Source organism: Palaemon carinicauda, chromosome 25 (genome assembly GCF_036898095.1).
Source record: "Palaemon carinicauda isolate YSFRI2023 chromosome 25, ASM3689809v2, whole genome shotgun sequence".
NCBI lineage: Eukaryota > Metazoa > Arthropoda > Malacostraca > Decapoda > Palaemonidae > Palaemon > Palaemon carinicauda.
In genome coordinates, this window is record NC_090749.1 from 62,993,335 (window position 1) to 63,008,334 (window position 15,000).

Genomic DNA, 15,000 nt, shown 5'->3' on the forward strand with positions numbered 1-15,000 from the left:
CGAATCCGTGTGGCCAGCGGGTTGATAAAATTTGGCCAAACTCCAGACATGAAGAAGGACATGTCTGAGGTCTTTGTTATGCAGTGGACTATAAACAGCTGTATGTATGTATGTATGTAAGTATGTATGGTATATATATATATATATATATTTATATTTATATATATATATATATATATACATATATTTATATATATATATATATATATATATATACTGTATATATATGTATATATATAAATATATATATATATATATATGTATATATATATATATATATATATACATATATATATATATATATATATATGTATATACCTAGGTAACCGACCCATTTTCAAATTCAGGATGCTATAATCCAAAGGTCTCAAACAGGGCATATAGCACAGTGAGTAAAGGAAATAAGGAAACAAATAGAATAGAGTGACTGAGTGTACCCTCAAGCAAGAGAAATCTACCCCAAGACAGTGGAAGACCATGGTACAGAGGCCATGGCACTACCTAAGACTAGAGAAAAACAGTTTGATTTTAAAATATCCTTCTCCTGGTAGAGCTGCTTGCCATAGCCAGTCTCTCTTCTACCCTCAACAAGTGCAAAGTAAAAATCTGAACAATTATAGTGCAATAATCAACCCGCTTTTCTTCTGAGAGATTGAAGTGTCAATAGAGTTTAGCTACTTTATTCCAGCTAAACATTTTGGAATGACATTGTTAGCCAATACTGGGTTGCAATATTCAAGGGGTTATATGCCAACGGTATCCGGTACTTCTTGTTGGTCACAAATCCAATAGTATTTGATGCTAATTGTCCACCCGTGAATGTATATATTCATGAAAGATCTATAATATTATTATTACTGTTCATAAGATATCTATATCAATTTCTCTTTGCATTTCTTGTTATTTATTGATTTACTTTCATCACTGGATTATATTTCCTTATTGGAGGCATTGGGTTTATATCATCCTTCCTCTCAAACTAAGATTGTGGCTTGCTTAGCGAGCAATAATAATAGCATAATTACGTAATTGAAAATCAGATACATTGATCTATATATATATATATATATATATGTATATATATATATATATATATATATATATATATATATTATCTCCGCCCATTCATATATTTTGTTTAGATCTCTTTGTAGTGAGTTCCTATCTTCATCACAAGTAATTTCTCTACTTTTTCTTGTGTCATCGGCGAAACTTCTCACTACAGAATTTCCAACATCACAGTCTATGTCTGAGATCATAATAACAAAACAGTGCAGCTAATACCATACCTTGAGGCACGCCGGATATTACCTGAGCTTCATCTGATTTCTCGTCATTTGCAACCACTATCTGTTTTCTGTTTTGCAGGAATTCATTTACCCATTTTTCTATCTTTCCCACAATGTAATGCTTTCTCATTTTTTTCTCTAATATATTATGGTCTGCCTTGTCAAATGCTTTTGCAAAATCTATATAGATCACATCAGTGTGTTTTTCATTTACCATATTTTTGTATATGTTTTCATAGTGTGCTATCAGCTGGGTCTGTGTACTTTTTCCAGGCACAAAACCGTGTTGACCCATATTAAACAAATTATTTTTAACCAAATGATTCATTATTTTATTTTTTATTACCCTCTCATACACTTTCATAATATGTGATGTTAGACTAACAGGTCTATAATTGCTTGCTTCTAGTCTTGATCCACTTTTGAAGATAGGGGTTATATAAGCTAATTTATGTTTAACATATATCTCGCTCATATCTACACTTTGCCTCAGCAGTATTGCAAGCAGCTTCGCGATACTATTTGCAATTTTTCTTAACAAAATCGCTGGAACTCCATCTGGTCCGGCAGCCGATCCATTTTTAATTTCGTTCATAGCCTTGACAATATCCGCTTCATTAAGATCTATATCCGTTAGATATTCAACATTTTCTTCTCTCATTTCTGTTTCATTATTCTCATTAGCAATTCTTGGCGTGAACTCACTCTTATATATCTCTTCATATGTTGCATATTTCCTTTTTTTCATTTGTTAGCCGTCCTTCAAATCTTAGAGGGCCTATTTCTTATCTCCCTTTATTCATCTTTTTTGCAGAGGAGTAAAGTACTTTGTTTATATATATATATATATATATATGTATGTATATATATATATATATATATGTATATATATATATATATATATATATGTATATATATATATATATATATAGATATATATATATATATATATACATATATATATACATATATATATATATATATATATATATTGAAGTGCCCTTTCTTCTAAGTCCTTTTTTTTCATTTTTTTTCGACTGTATAATCTTTCGTTCTGCATTTTCTATCTTGCATTTTATTTCCATCATTTTCCACACATTTCTTTCTTTTGCAAGATTTTTCTTCCACTTTCTAATTTTCTGAAATAAGATGCTTCTGTCTCTTGGTATGCATGTCTTTTGTTTATAGTTTCTTTTCGGTACATATTTTTCAACAATTTTCTCCAGTATTTTGTACAGTATGTCCGTATTTATCTGTATAATATCACTTACAAATACATTTTTCCATTCTTTATTTAGTTCTTCATTTATTTCTGACTATTTTATATTCTTACTATAAAAAATATATTTTCCATATCCTTCCCAAAGTTTTGTGCTTTTATTAATTCTGCTATCACTTGCTTTGGAATGGACTATCAATTGTATGACATTGTGGTCTGAAATTCCCGTGTTATACAATATTATTTCTTTAACATAATTCACCTCATTCACAAATGCTAGATCTAGGACATTTTCCTTTCTTGTTGGAATGTGGTTTATTTGTTGCATATTATGTTCTAATAGCATATTTTGAAGCTTTTCAAATTGCCTCTTTATCTTCTGCGCTACTATTATTCTCTTTTTTATATGTATACATACAACCACTTTCTTCTATCCATTCTTTCCAATCCACGAAAGGAAAGTTAAAATCTCCGGATAGGAGTATATTCCAGTCTTTATAGTTTCTACATATATCATCTATTTTTTCTATTATTATGTCAAACTCCTTAGTATTTGGGGGTCTGTAAACTACAATATTCACTAGTTTTTCAAATTCAAATTCTACTGCAATCAATTCACATTCTGTGTTGCTGTATTTTTCTCAGACTTTTCCTTGATTTATGTCTCTTCCATATATTGCGGTTCCCCCTTGATTCCTATTTTTTCTGTCTGATCTATAAGTTTGGAAACCCTTTATCTGGTCATCACTGCCAGTCTCTTGAGAATACCATGTTCACCTACATTTAATATACCTATTTTTTCAATTTGAGTTAGTTCTTCTAAGAACTCTATTTTCCTTTTAGAGTTACTCGTGACTAAACCCTGTGCATTCATCACTAATATGGTTTGTGTTTCATCCCCATTATTTAATATTGGTAATAATATGGATTCTCCCATGCTTCCTTCCTGTTCTGATATGATTTTCTTTTCTTCATTTCCAGGAATTCTGCCATTAAAAAATCCAACTTTTCTATTATATTTGCTCTTTCGCCTTCATATTTATTTTTGTGTGTATACCTGCTATTATCCCCATAACTGCACCAACCCTTGGCATTATAGATGCATTCTTTGTAGTTGGGCTCTAAATGTGCATATTTGGGTTGAGAGGCCTCATATCTTGGGGCCTTTGGTACAGAGCACAGTATATACGTTGCCTGCTTTTTTGTTTCTTTTTTGGTTTCATTTTTGCTTTCACTTTTCTTTTCAGTTTGCTGAGTGTTTTTTACTCTCATTCATGGTTGCAGGATGCATATATGGATATTTTTTGTTGAAACGGCATCCTTTTCCATCTTTTAGGTTTTTGCATATTTTTGGGATGGAGATATCTGCATTTGTCTCCATATCCGTCTAAATACGCACATTTACCATATATTTCATAATTATGGCATATCATTGGATGCTTGTAGTAGCACCTTTTCCTAAATCTGCAATTCCCTCTTTTCAGCAAATTGCAGACTATATCTTTCTTTTCTTTTACTTCTTGTTCTTGCTCTTCCCAAAAAGTATGTAGGTGCGGGTAGAGTCTCTTGGGTCTATTATTTGTTCCCATCTGATAATTTATTTCTTCATAAGTATGTTGTTGGAGAGAGAGAGAGAGAGAGAGAGAGAGAGAGAGAGAGAGAGAGAGAGAGAGAAACATTATGAGAAAAATATGTCTTCTGGAATTCTTCTACTGTGGAGAGAGAGAGAGAGAGAGAGAGAGAGAGAGAGAGAGATTTATATGCATTCATAGGTGAGACCTGTGCATCAGATAACGATACAAGAAAACTGAATATTCAATGAAGTCTGCGGGAAATGCACATATTGTTACATTTGAGGACACATGCTGAAATCGAGGCCTTCAGAGTTTATAAATGAAAAGTCTAGGCATATGTTAGAGAGAGAGAGAGAGAGAGAGAGAGAGAGAGAGAGAGAGAGAGAGAGAGAATGATGTCTCGTCTATTATATATCTGCAATTCAATACCAAGGTAGAGGTTACTGTCAAGTCTACAACCTACTTTCCGTATTTTCTTCTCCTGGTATTGTATCCATACAGTTTTTTATTAATGTTACTTTACTTTGCAAAATATTATACAATATCCTTTCCTGTTGGCTGAGGATAAAGAACTCTACGGAGGATTCACAAACTAAAAGGATTAGATCATATAAAGTTAACATTTGACATTGATGAAACTTTTCATTGTAGTTTATATAAGAAATGCTCTCAATAATAATACACGAGTTTAACAGATATCTACGATTCATTCATTTTCACCACATTGGCCAATGCGGATTGGTAATGGTGGGAGACTTTAGTCTGAGCACTCACAGCAAACCAGCTTAGTATGGATGGCCATAACTATAATAGTAGAGCTTTAATGATCATGGAGATATACAAACCCTTTCACAACGTTAAGGTATTCCAACTCAGAAAGGGTAAAAAGTCTACATATATATATATATATATATATATATATATATATATATATATATATATATATATAATATATATATATATATATATATATATGTATATATATATGTATATATATATGTATATATATATGTATATATATATATATATATATATATATATATCACACCGACTATTCATAATAGAAACGTCGGTATATTTGAGGGATGTCTAACATCCTTGAATTTTAGAATTGGACATAAAATAAGTTAAATACTTCAAAGACCTTAAATTGTACTGTAGTTGATCATTCTAAAAGATTATACTTGTTAAAGGAAAGCAATTGAAAACTAATTCCATTCATAAAAAAAAAATAAGGTTAGAACCAGAATATAACGATTCCACATGTCGTAGTAAGATTTTAAGTCTGATATATGCTCAAGAATTGGTATATTTAAATAGTAAACACGACTTTGTCGTCCTTATGACAGAGGTTTGAATAGTCTTGGTTCATACCTAGAAGCGGGTGGGGGATGAATACATCACTTGATTCTACGGCTCATGAACGAAACATTAAGCTTTTAATCAGAAAACATCAAATATTCTTTTCTTTCCTCGTACAAATGGCAACACTAAGATCCCCGAAATAAAATCTTCATTGTAGGGGTTAACTTATGCACTGTAATAGCTCAGTAGCTACTTTCCACTTTGTAAAGGTAGAAAAGAGAGTCTTTAGCTTTGGTAAGCAGCTCTTCTGGGAGAAGGACACTCCAAAATCAAATCATTGCTCCCTTATCTTTGGTAATGCCATAGCCTCTGTACCCCGGTCTCCCACTGTCTTGGGTTAGAGTGCTCTGGCTTCAAGATACACTCAGGCATATTATTCTATATCTTTCTTCATTTCGTTTTCTCACTGGGCTATTCTTCCCTGTGGGATCCTTTGGGCTTATAGCATCCTACTTTTCCAACTAGGGTTGTAGCCTAGCTAGTATTAATATCATCATCAGCAGCAGCCGTGACTAGTTCACTACAGAACAAAGGCCTCACACATGTCCTTCCACTTGCGTCTGTTTATGGTCTTTCTATGCCAGTCTATGTGTGTAAACTTTCTTAGTTAATTAATCCATCGTCTTCTCTTCCTTTCCCAGCTTCGTTTGCAATCTTTAGGGTCCCATTCTGTTATTCTTAAATGTCCATCTATTATCTATCTTTCCCATTATATGCTTAGCTCGGGTACATTATATAACTAAGGCTGTAAGCTTTGCCAACAACAATAATAATAATAATAATAATAATAATAATAATAATAATAATAATAATAATAATAATAATAATAATAATAATAATAATAATAATAACCAGACCCTTTCCCTTGCAGTACATCATCTGCAAGTTATTACTTCAATGGAGGAGGAGGTTCAAGTCGAACAGGTCCTACTTCGACCTACTTGTGCACATCCTGATCTGTGTCGTATTTGCTGAATAAATATCCTCAAAACCTAATGATTTCGGCAGACCAAACACTGGGCCGGCCAAAATTAAATTCAGCTTCGGTTATTCTCTGCTTTAATGAGAGAGAGAGAGAGAGAGAGAGAGAGAGAGAGAGAGAGAGAGAGAGAGAGAGCCGTCTGTGGTAGTGTTTCAAAGCACACCTTATTTCCGTTTGAGTCCACATAATATCTTTTTATTTTTTCACCACCGACCAATCTTCTATTCTCTCATTATATTGTATTTATCTCTCCTTTTCATTAATATATCTTACCTTTCATGAACTCAAGTTCTACTTATCTCTGTCTTCTCTCATCATGTTGGTATCACTCTTTCCCACTCACTCATACCTCTTATCTTTCTTTAAACAAGTTGTTATCTCTCTCTCTCTCTCTCTCTCTCTCTCTCTCTCTCTCTCTCTCAGTATGTGAGTATATGCACTATATATATATATATATATATATATATACATACATACATACATACATACATACATACATACATACATACATACATACATATATATATATATATATATATATATATATGTAATATTTAGAATAGTAATATTACATGTTTAAAACAAATGACGTAATATGTCATGTTGGTTGGAAGAGCTGGCCGTGAGATTTGCTATGGTCAACTCAAATTGTGTACAGGATGTAAGATGCTAAGTTGTCATTCTTTCTTAGTGTCAACACATTATCTCTTCGTGTGAAAGTTTGTGACGTCACCGGATGCAGGTGTCTTCCGATTCCGTCACTTATCCAAATTAAAGCAAGTGTACGATTTTTGGGATATCAGTAATTTGTTCAGTTCTTATCTAAACTTCACCAGAATTGGTCATGTGGACCAACACAGCTTCCTCCAGTGATGGAGATGTTTAACTCAGTTGTTTATATACAATAAAACTTAAAAACCACTAAGATGTGTTCAATAAACCATTTAAATACATCTGAAAACAACTCATACTCAAATGTGTGCTTAAGACAGTAGCACACCAATAAATGGTGGCAGCGATTAAACTCAAAGACAGCGGTTAAACTCTAAGAATTAGAGAAATATCTTCAAGACTTCAAAATAAATAGCTGTAAAACCAGAGATATATCTTCAAGACTTCAACATAAAAGCTGTGAAACCAGAGAATGATCTTCAAGACTTCAAAATAAAACTATCTACAAGAATCTACAATTTTGACTAAGTCCAACGAAAATGCTAACACCAACATATGTTAGTATACAAATAGAATCTTCAATCAACATCCTAGGAAACCCAAGGACTGGCATTCAACTATTGCAAAACATATCCAGGAAGACCTACATTCTACAAGAAACTAGAACGAGACATCGCTAACAAAACATCAAGAGAGAGAGAGAGAGAGAGAGACGACTCGACTTCATATATAAGCTAAGTACAAAGATTTTGTATTCATTTCAGTTTGTGCAGTGAAGTGTAGTTATCACAAGTCGTTAGTCAATTATTACTGGGGTGAGTGAATTCCTAAACTTTGTTATAAGAAACTCCGAATTCTCATTTAGAATTTTTCTTTCTTTGTGCTAATTCCTTTTTCTTTCATAAACTCTTGGGGGGAAATGTATTGGGATTAGTAACATTGTTGGGGGAATTTTATTATACATATGCGTTTACGCAGTGGGCGTCTGTACTCATATAGATATTTTGATAGGATTGAAAGGGGTCAAAGAGATAGAAAAAAAAAGAATACAGCAGTCATGGCTCCTCCTGTCAGCCCTACCCCTGGACCTAGTGGTGTAGGCCAGGCTAATCCTCCTCCAATTGTGACGCTTGTAAATGCCAGGTCAGCAATCCTTCCTTTTCAAGGCCGTGTCAACGGGTTCTTGCCACAAAATGTGGAGTCATGGATTTCATCCGTTGATGCCCATTTAAATGCCAAACAAATCGTAGATCCTTTTGTACAATTACAAGAAGCTAAAAGTTTTATAGATTTTTCTAAGGGGGATGCGAGTGCGTATTTAAGAGGTGTTTCATTTCAGGAAGCAGTTACTTGGGATGATTTCAAAGTTAGGTTACGCGCGATCTATGGGGGTGAGGAAGCTTTGGATGTGGTGTTAACGTTACGAAATACACTTAATCAAGCCACTATGAATCGGCTTAATGTTGTTGAGAGAGCAGCTCTCATAGCTGATAGGCTTAACGAATATCAGGACATTTTAGGTAATTCCACTTGGGTTACTAACGATAATATCTCCGTGAAAGATTTTTTACGATTAATGTATTTAACTTGCATGACACTTATGTTGCCTGAAGCTTTAGTGCGGTGCTTTGATAAGAAGTTAATGCCTGCAAGTACGGAATTGGATGTCTATAAACAGATAAAGAAGCACATGTCCAAGTGTCCAGATCTCGATCCCGTGTTAACTCAAGTTTTTGCTAAGAATGAAACAAAACCACAAACAGTGAACGTAATTAATAATCCAGTAGCGGGAGTGACGTGTTACAACTGCAAACGTCAAGGTCACATAAGCGCAGACTGTAGAACGAAATTTTGTTCAGTTCACAACACAGCATCACATTCTTATAGTCAATGTTACGCGCGTAAGACACAACAATATCCTAGAAATACACAGTCAATTCCACAGTCAGTTCCATATGGAAATAAAAAGAAAAATCCTCATTTTAACAATAAGAAGAAACAACAAAATGTCAATGCAGTTCAGAGTCCGAAACAAACAAACACTTCTTCAAATATCGCTGAGCCTGGGCCGTCAAACCAGACCTCGCAAAGTCAGCCTAATTTTCAGAATGTGCAGAGCAAAGCAAATACCACATAGTTAACTCTAGAGGGGAAGAGAGTGATGTTGGGTCAAGGTCATTTATGTCAACATCAATAGTATTGAATAATCAATTTAATGTTTTATCAGATAATTGTGAGACAATAGATTTTCCTATGAAACACACGGCCGAATTAAGTAAAACAGTGCATGCTCCCGTAGATTTGCAACGAATTCATACAATAATAAGCCAAAATGAGTTACGGCCAACCTTATATGCTGTAAATTTAGAACACAAATCCTTTACGTTATTTTTTGACTCTGGTAGTCCACGTAATATTATGGATTTGAAGACGCATCATTTGTTGTTTTTGAACTTTCCGATTGAAAAATCAGGAATCAGACTTTCAGGTATAGGAAATAATGAATTAAACGTCAAAGGCATAACTCATATTCAGTTCAGAGTCGGTAATCGCACGTTTGCCGATACATTTGTTGTTGTGAAAAACATTAATATGTATCCAGCTGTAATTATAGGATACCCATCTATGGGAAATCAAAACATTATCTTAGCTCCTGCAAAGCACGGTGTGTATATCAAAGGGAAATTCTATAAGTCTTCTAATACTTTAAAGTCAGTTTTGGATAAAAAGGAGACGACAAATGTAACCGTAACGTACGTTGAAGAACCAATAACTTGTCTCACTAATAAAGAAATAATGTACGCGACCCAGCAGAATTCTCGTTCACCCGTAATATCATCTTGCACGCAATATATCGAACCAAACATACCTTCGAATTTAATAGTGCAAATAAAGAAAACACTACCGGGATCTGAAATATTAATCCTTTCCGATACTTTGAAAACCAACGGATTGTCTGTCACTCAAGCTATTTATACAGTAGGCTCACATCAGCAATGTAATATCGAAGTCTGTAATCATTTAAATAACACTTTAGTAATTCACAAAAATCAACATATCTTGGATGTAGAAGTTTATAAACATCGTATTCTTACCGTTGCTGAAATCAATCACTCTCAATCAGTTGCGGATGAATCCCTTTTACGATCTATTAAAAATAAAATCAGTAAGGACATTCAAGACGAAGAAATTCAGCAGAAAATTTTTGAACTTTTAAATAAATATACAGATGTCTTTTCCACTACGGATGGATCCTTAGGAAAAACAGATGTGATCGAGCATCAAATAAGGTTAAAAGACAAACAGAAAATTATATATGTACCCTCGTACAGACTCCCTATGAAATTCCAGAATGAAATAAATGATGAAGTAGGTAAAATGTTAGAGGAAGGAGTCATTAGAAAATCAAATAGCCCTTATAATTTTCCTTTAATAGTTGTACCGAAAAAAGATCGAACATGGCGTATCTGCGTCGACTTTCGTCGTCTAAACGAGGAAACGATCCCTGATCGATTCCCAGTGCCATGTACTGACGATATTTTGTCTTTGTTAGGTCAGAATAAATATTTTACCAGTTTGGACTTACTTAAAGGCTTTCACCAGATATCATTAGAAGAAGATAGTATCCCATACACAGCCTTCAGCACAGCCAGGGGACATTATGAATTTTTACGGATGCCTTTTGGTTTACGTTGTGCTCCTATAACATTTACAAGAATGATTAACATAGTGTTTGGAGACTTGTTAGGGGATATATTGCATGCCTATATGGATGATCTTGTAATCTTTTCCAACACCTTAGAGGAACATCTACGTAAGTTAGAACTAGTACTACAGAGATTAAGACAACATAACTTAAGGGTAAAGATTAGTAAGTGTGAATTTTTCAAAACAGAATTGATATATTTGGGTTTCATGGTGTCAAGCCAAGGTCTTAAAGTAGTCCATGATAAGGTGTCGGCTATACGTAATTTTCCCATACCTACTAATGTCAAGGGAATACAGCAATTTCTGGGTTGTAGTGGATATTACAGGCGTTTTATACGCAACTATTCAATAATAGCCGCTCCTTTAACTGATCTTACGAAGAAGGGCGTAGATTTCATATGGTCTGAGCAACATCAACAGGCGTTTAATACTTTGAAAGATGAACTGTGTAGTTCTCCTATCTTAAAATTTCCTGACTTCGGTAAGGAATTCTTCATTGCAACAGACGCCTCAGACTTAGGAGTAGGAGGGGTATTGCTTCAGCAATATGATAAACAGTTTTTCCCGATAGCTTTCTATTCTCGAAAATTGAGAACTTCCGAAAGTAAGTATGCAGTAATAGACAAGGAAGGACTAGCTATTGTTAATTCGCTAGTGCATTTTAAGTTCATAATTTACGGTTATCCCGTTAAGGTTCTTACTGACCATAAACCACTAACAGAGTTCTTTAAAGGCTTCAATCACAGCCCTATTATTATTATTATTATTACATGCTAAGCTACAACCCTAGTTGGAAAAGCAGGATGCTATAAGCCCAGGGGCCCCAACAGGGAAAATAGCTCAGTGAGGAAAGGAAACAAGGAAAAATAAAATATTTTAAGAATAGTAACAACATTAAAATAAATATTTCCTATATAAACAATAAAAACTTCAACAACACAAGAGAAAGAGAAACTAGATAGAACACTGTGCCTGAGTGTACCCTCAAGCAAGAGAACTCTAACCCAAGACAGTGGAAGGCCATGGTACAGAGGCTATAGCACTACTAAACGAACTCGGTGGCATTTAATCATTCAAGATTTTGGCGCAAGAATCGGGTATTTACCTGGGAAAGCAAATATCATTGCGGATGCATTATCACGCAACCCCGTGTCATCTTGTACGGAGTCTTTAGCTGAATTAATAGATATATCAACATCCATGCCTATTGTAAAAACAATATCTGAACAAGAAGATTTAGGCTGGAGTGCTGAATTGTTACCGACTGAGCAAAGAAAAGATCGGAAAATAGAAACAATTATAAATGCTTTGAAAGGCAATCATAAGGAAAAAGAATATATAAAGTATAAGCAGCAGAATTATGTAATCAAAGATAATATTCTGTGTAGGACTGTGACAAGGAAAACCCGCAATACACCACATGTAACTAACGACCAGGTAGTAGTACCAAACTCACTTGTTTCCACTGTCCTGAATTGGTTGCATTCAAATCCATTACATGGACACCCTGGGTTCTCATTAATGTCACAGAAAGCCAAATCATTGTTTTATTGGCATACAATGCTTACAGATATAAAAAGACACATAGCTAATTGTCGCACATGTCAGGAAAACAAAGGGCATACGAAAACACCTGTTAGCTTAGGAGCTTATCCTGTTCCCAATCAACCCTTTGAAAGAATACATTTAGATTTGTTAACAGGATTTTACGAGTCAGACAGAGGAAATAAGCACCTCTTAGTAATTATAGATGCTTTAACTCGATATACAGAACTAATAGCGCTTAAAACTAAAACTGCGATTGAATGCGCTAGGAAGTTTTACGAGTGTTACATTTGTAAACATGGAATTCCACACATGATAATCTCAGACTCGGGTGGTGAATTTAATAATCACTTTCTTACCTCATTGTGTGAATTCCTCAACATAAAGAAGATCAATACCATGATATATCACCCAGAGTCTAATGGGCTAGTGGAAAGAGCAAATAGGAAGATATTAAATATATTGAGGGTAACACTAGGGGGATCAGACCCCAACTGGGATATTGCAATACCGGCGGCACTGAGTACTCTGAATCATTCATATCATATATCAATTAAAATGTCACCGCATGAAGCATTGTATGGTACCCCAGTTAGAACACCTTTCCATGTATTAACGCCTACAACTAATCTATCAAATCCTTTAAAAGAATGTATAAATGCAAGTATAAGTCGATATGATATCCTTCGAAAGAATTTAGAAGAATCACAAATCATAATGAAAAGGAATCATGATAAAATAGCGAAACCAACTAAAACATATACCGTGGGTGATAACATCTATATTCAAATCAATGTCAGAAAAGGGCTCAACTATAAACTAACACCTAAGTTTGAAGGCCCATTTAACATTTTGGAAACATTAACGGCCAATAGGTTTAGAATTCAAAACGTAGCCCAACCCACGGATGAGAGAATAGTACCATTGTCTCACATAAGAAATTAAAAAGAAGTGAGGAAAAATTTTAATTTTTGTAACTAAAAAGTTTTCTTTTTAATACAGGAGTAATTACATATATTTTTTCTCGTTACAGGTTTCCAAGATGAATTTTTTGTTGTTGGGAGTGATATTGTTCGCTCAGACATTTTTTTCGTATGGGATGAGTTCTAAGACTAAGAATATATATTTTAAATATGGCAATATAGTTGAAAGACAAGAAGACATTTTTATTACATCAACCAACGTAATTGTCGAAGTGCATATGCAAGCAATTTTTCTTCAAGAGAATGATGTCACTAGCTTAAGAACCGCCATTTCAAGGTTTTCTGCATCATTGGATGAGTTGCATAGGAGACATTTTCATTTGACTACTAAGAGTTTGCTTGGATCAACATTAAAAGTTGCAGAGATGCTATCTGATGACTTAAAAAATAAGACTGGAGAGACAGGATCTTTGGGTTATGACCTTTTGATGTGGACTGTAGGACACGAACAAAAAGAAAGACGGAATCCGTTCATTTATGCTGCATTAAGCATCTTTGGGTCTGTTGCAAGTTTAGGTTTAGGACTTTCCAATCGTCTTAAAATTAGTAATCAAAATAAGAAAATTGAGTTCTTGACTCATAAAGATGAATTGATTATGTCAGAACTAAGGGATCAGTTAGCTTCAATCAATAAAATTATGGATTTGTTAAATGAACATTCAGATAATATCGTTCAAATTATGGAAGTACAGGATTTGTTAGCAACATTAACGTATTATGATTCAAAGATAGATCACATACATAACAGAATTGCACATTTCATTGAGAAATCCAAGGATTATGTAGAAGCTATCACGTTAGCAACTAAAGGTGTATTGTCGCCCCATTTGTTGCCTATACGTTACTTAAAATTAGTTCTGGAGAACACTAGGGATAAACTAGGCTATGTTCCTTTGTTAGACGAACATAGGTTAGAATTTTATTACAGCCTAATTACAGTAAACGTAGATAATAACAAGGTTAGGATTACAATTCCCTTTGATTCTTCTGATGCCTGGCAATCTTACAGGATATCACCATTTCCGACTTTCATGACGAATCACTCAAATCCAGTAATATCCAGTTTGACAGGACACGTATTGATTTCCCCAGACAAGGAAACATATACGGTCATTAAAGACTTAAATCAATTAACTCACTGTTCAGACGCAATGGATAGAAAAATATGTACAGCTGACTCATTTGAATTCCGTAAAAACTTGATGGATTCATGCGAGTTAGGTATAGTGCTAGACGGTGCTCTCTCCCATACAAGTGAAAATTGTCTGGATAAGCTTTATCCCTTTGACAATAAAGAATTCAATTGCAGACTAAATAATGGCTCGTGGATACGATACGACAAGGACGGCTTCAATGTATCATGCCCTGACGGATCCACATCATTCAACCACATCTTCGTCGCAGCAGATGGCTGTATCGGGACTTCCCCGAATTCCATGGTGACTGGCCTACGGACAATCATCAGAGAACGAGCTTACTTCGCGAACTTCACGTGGACCTCTACAACGCCCGCACTTCCTCTCCCCTATAAAGGAAGTGTGGCGAAACGCTTAATGAAACTTACCGAAAAGGACCACCTGTCGCCGACTTACAAAGAGATTCTTCACCCTATATTACTAGCAGGTTTATTGGTAACGGCGTTGATTTTTATCGCCGTGAACAT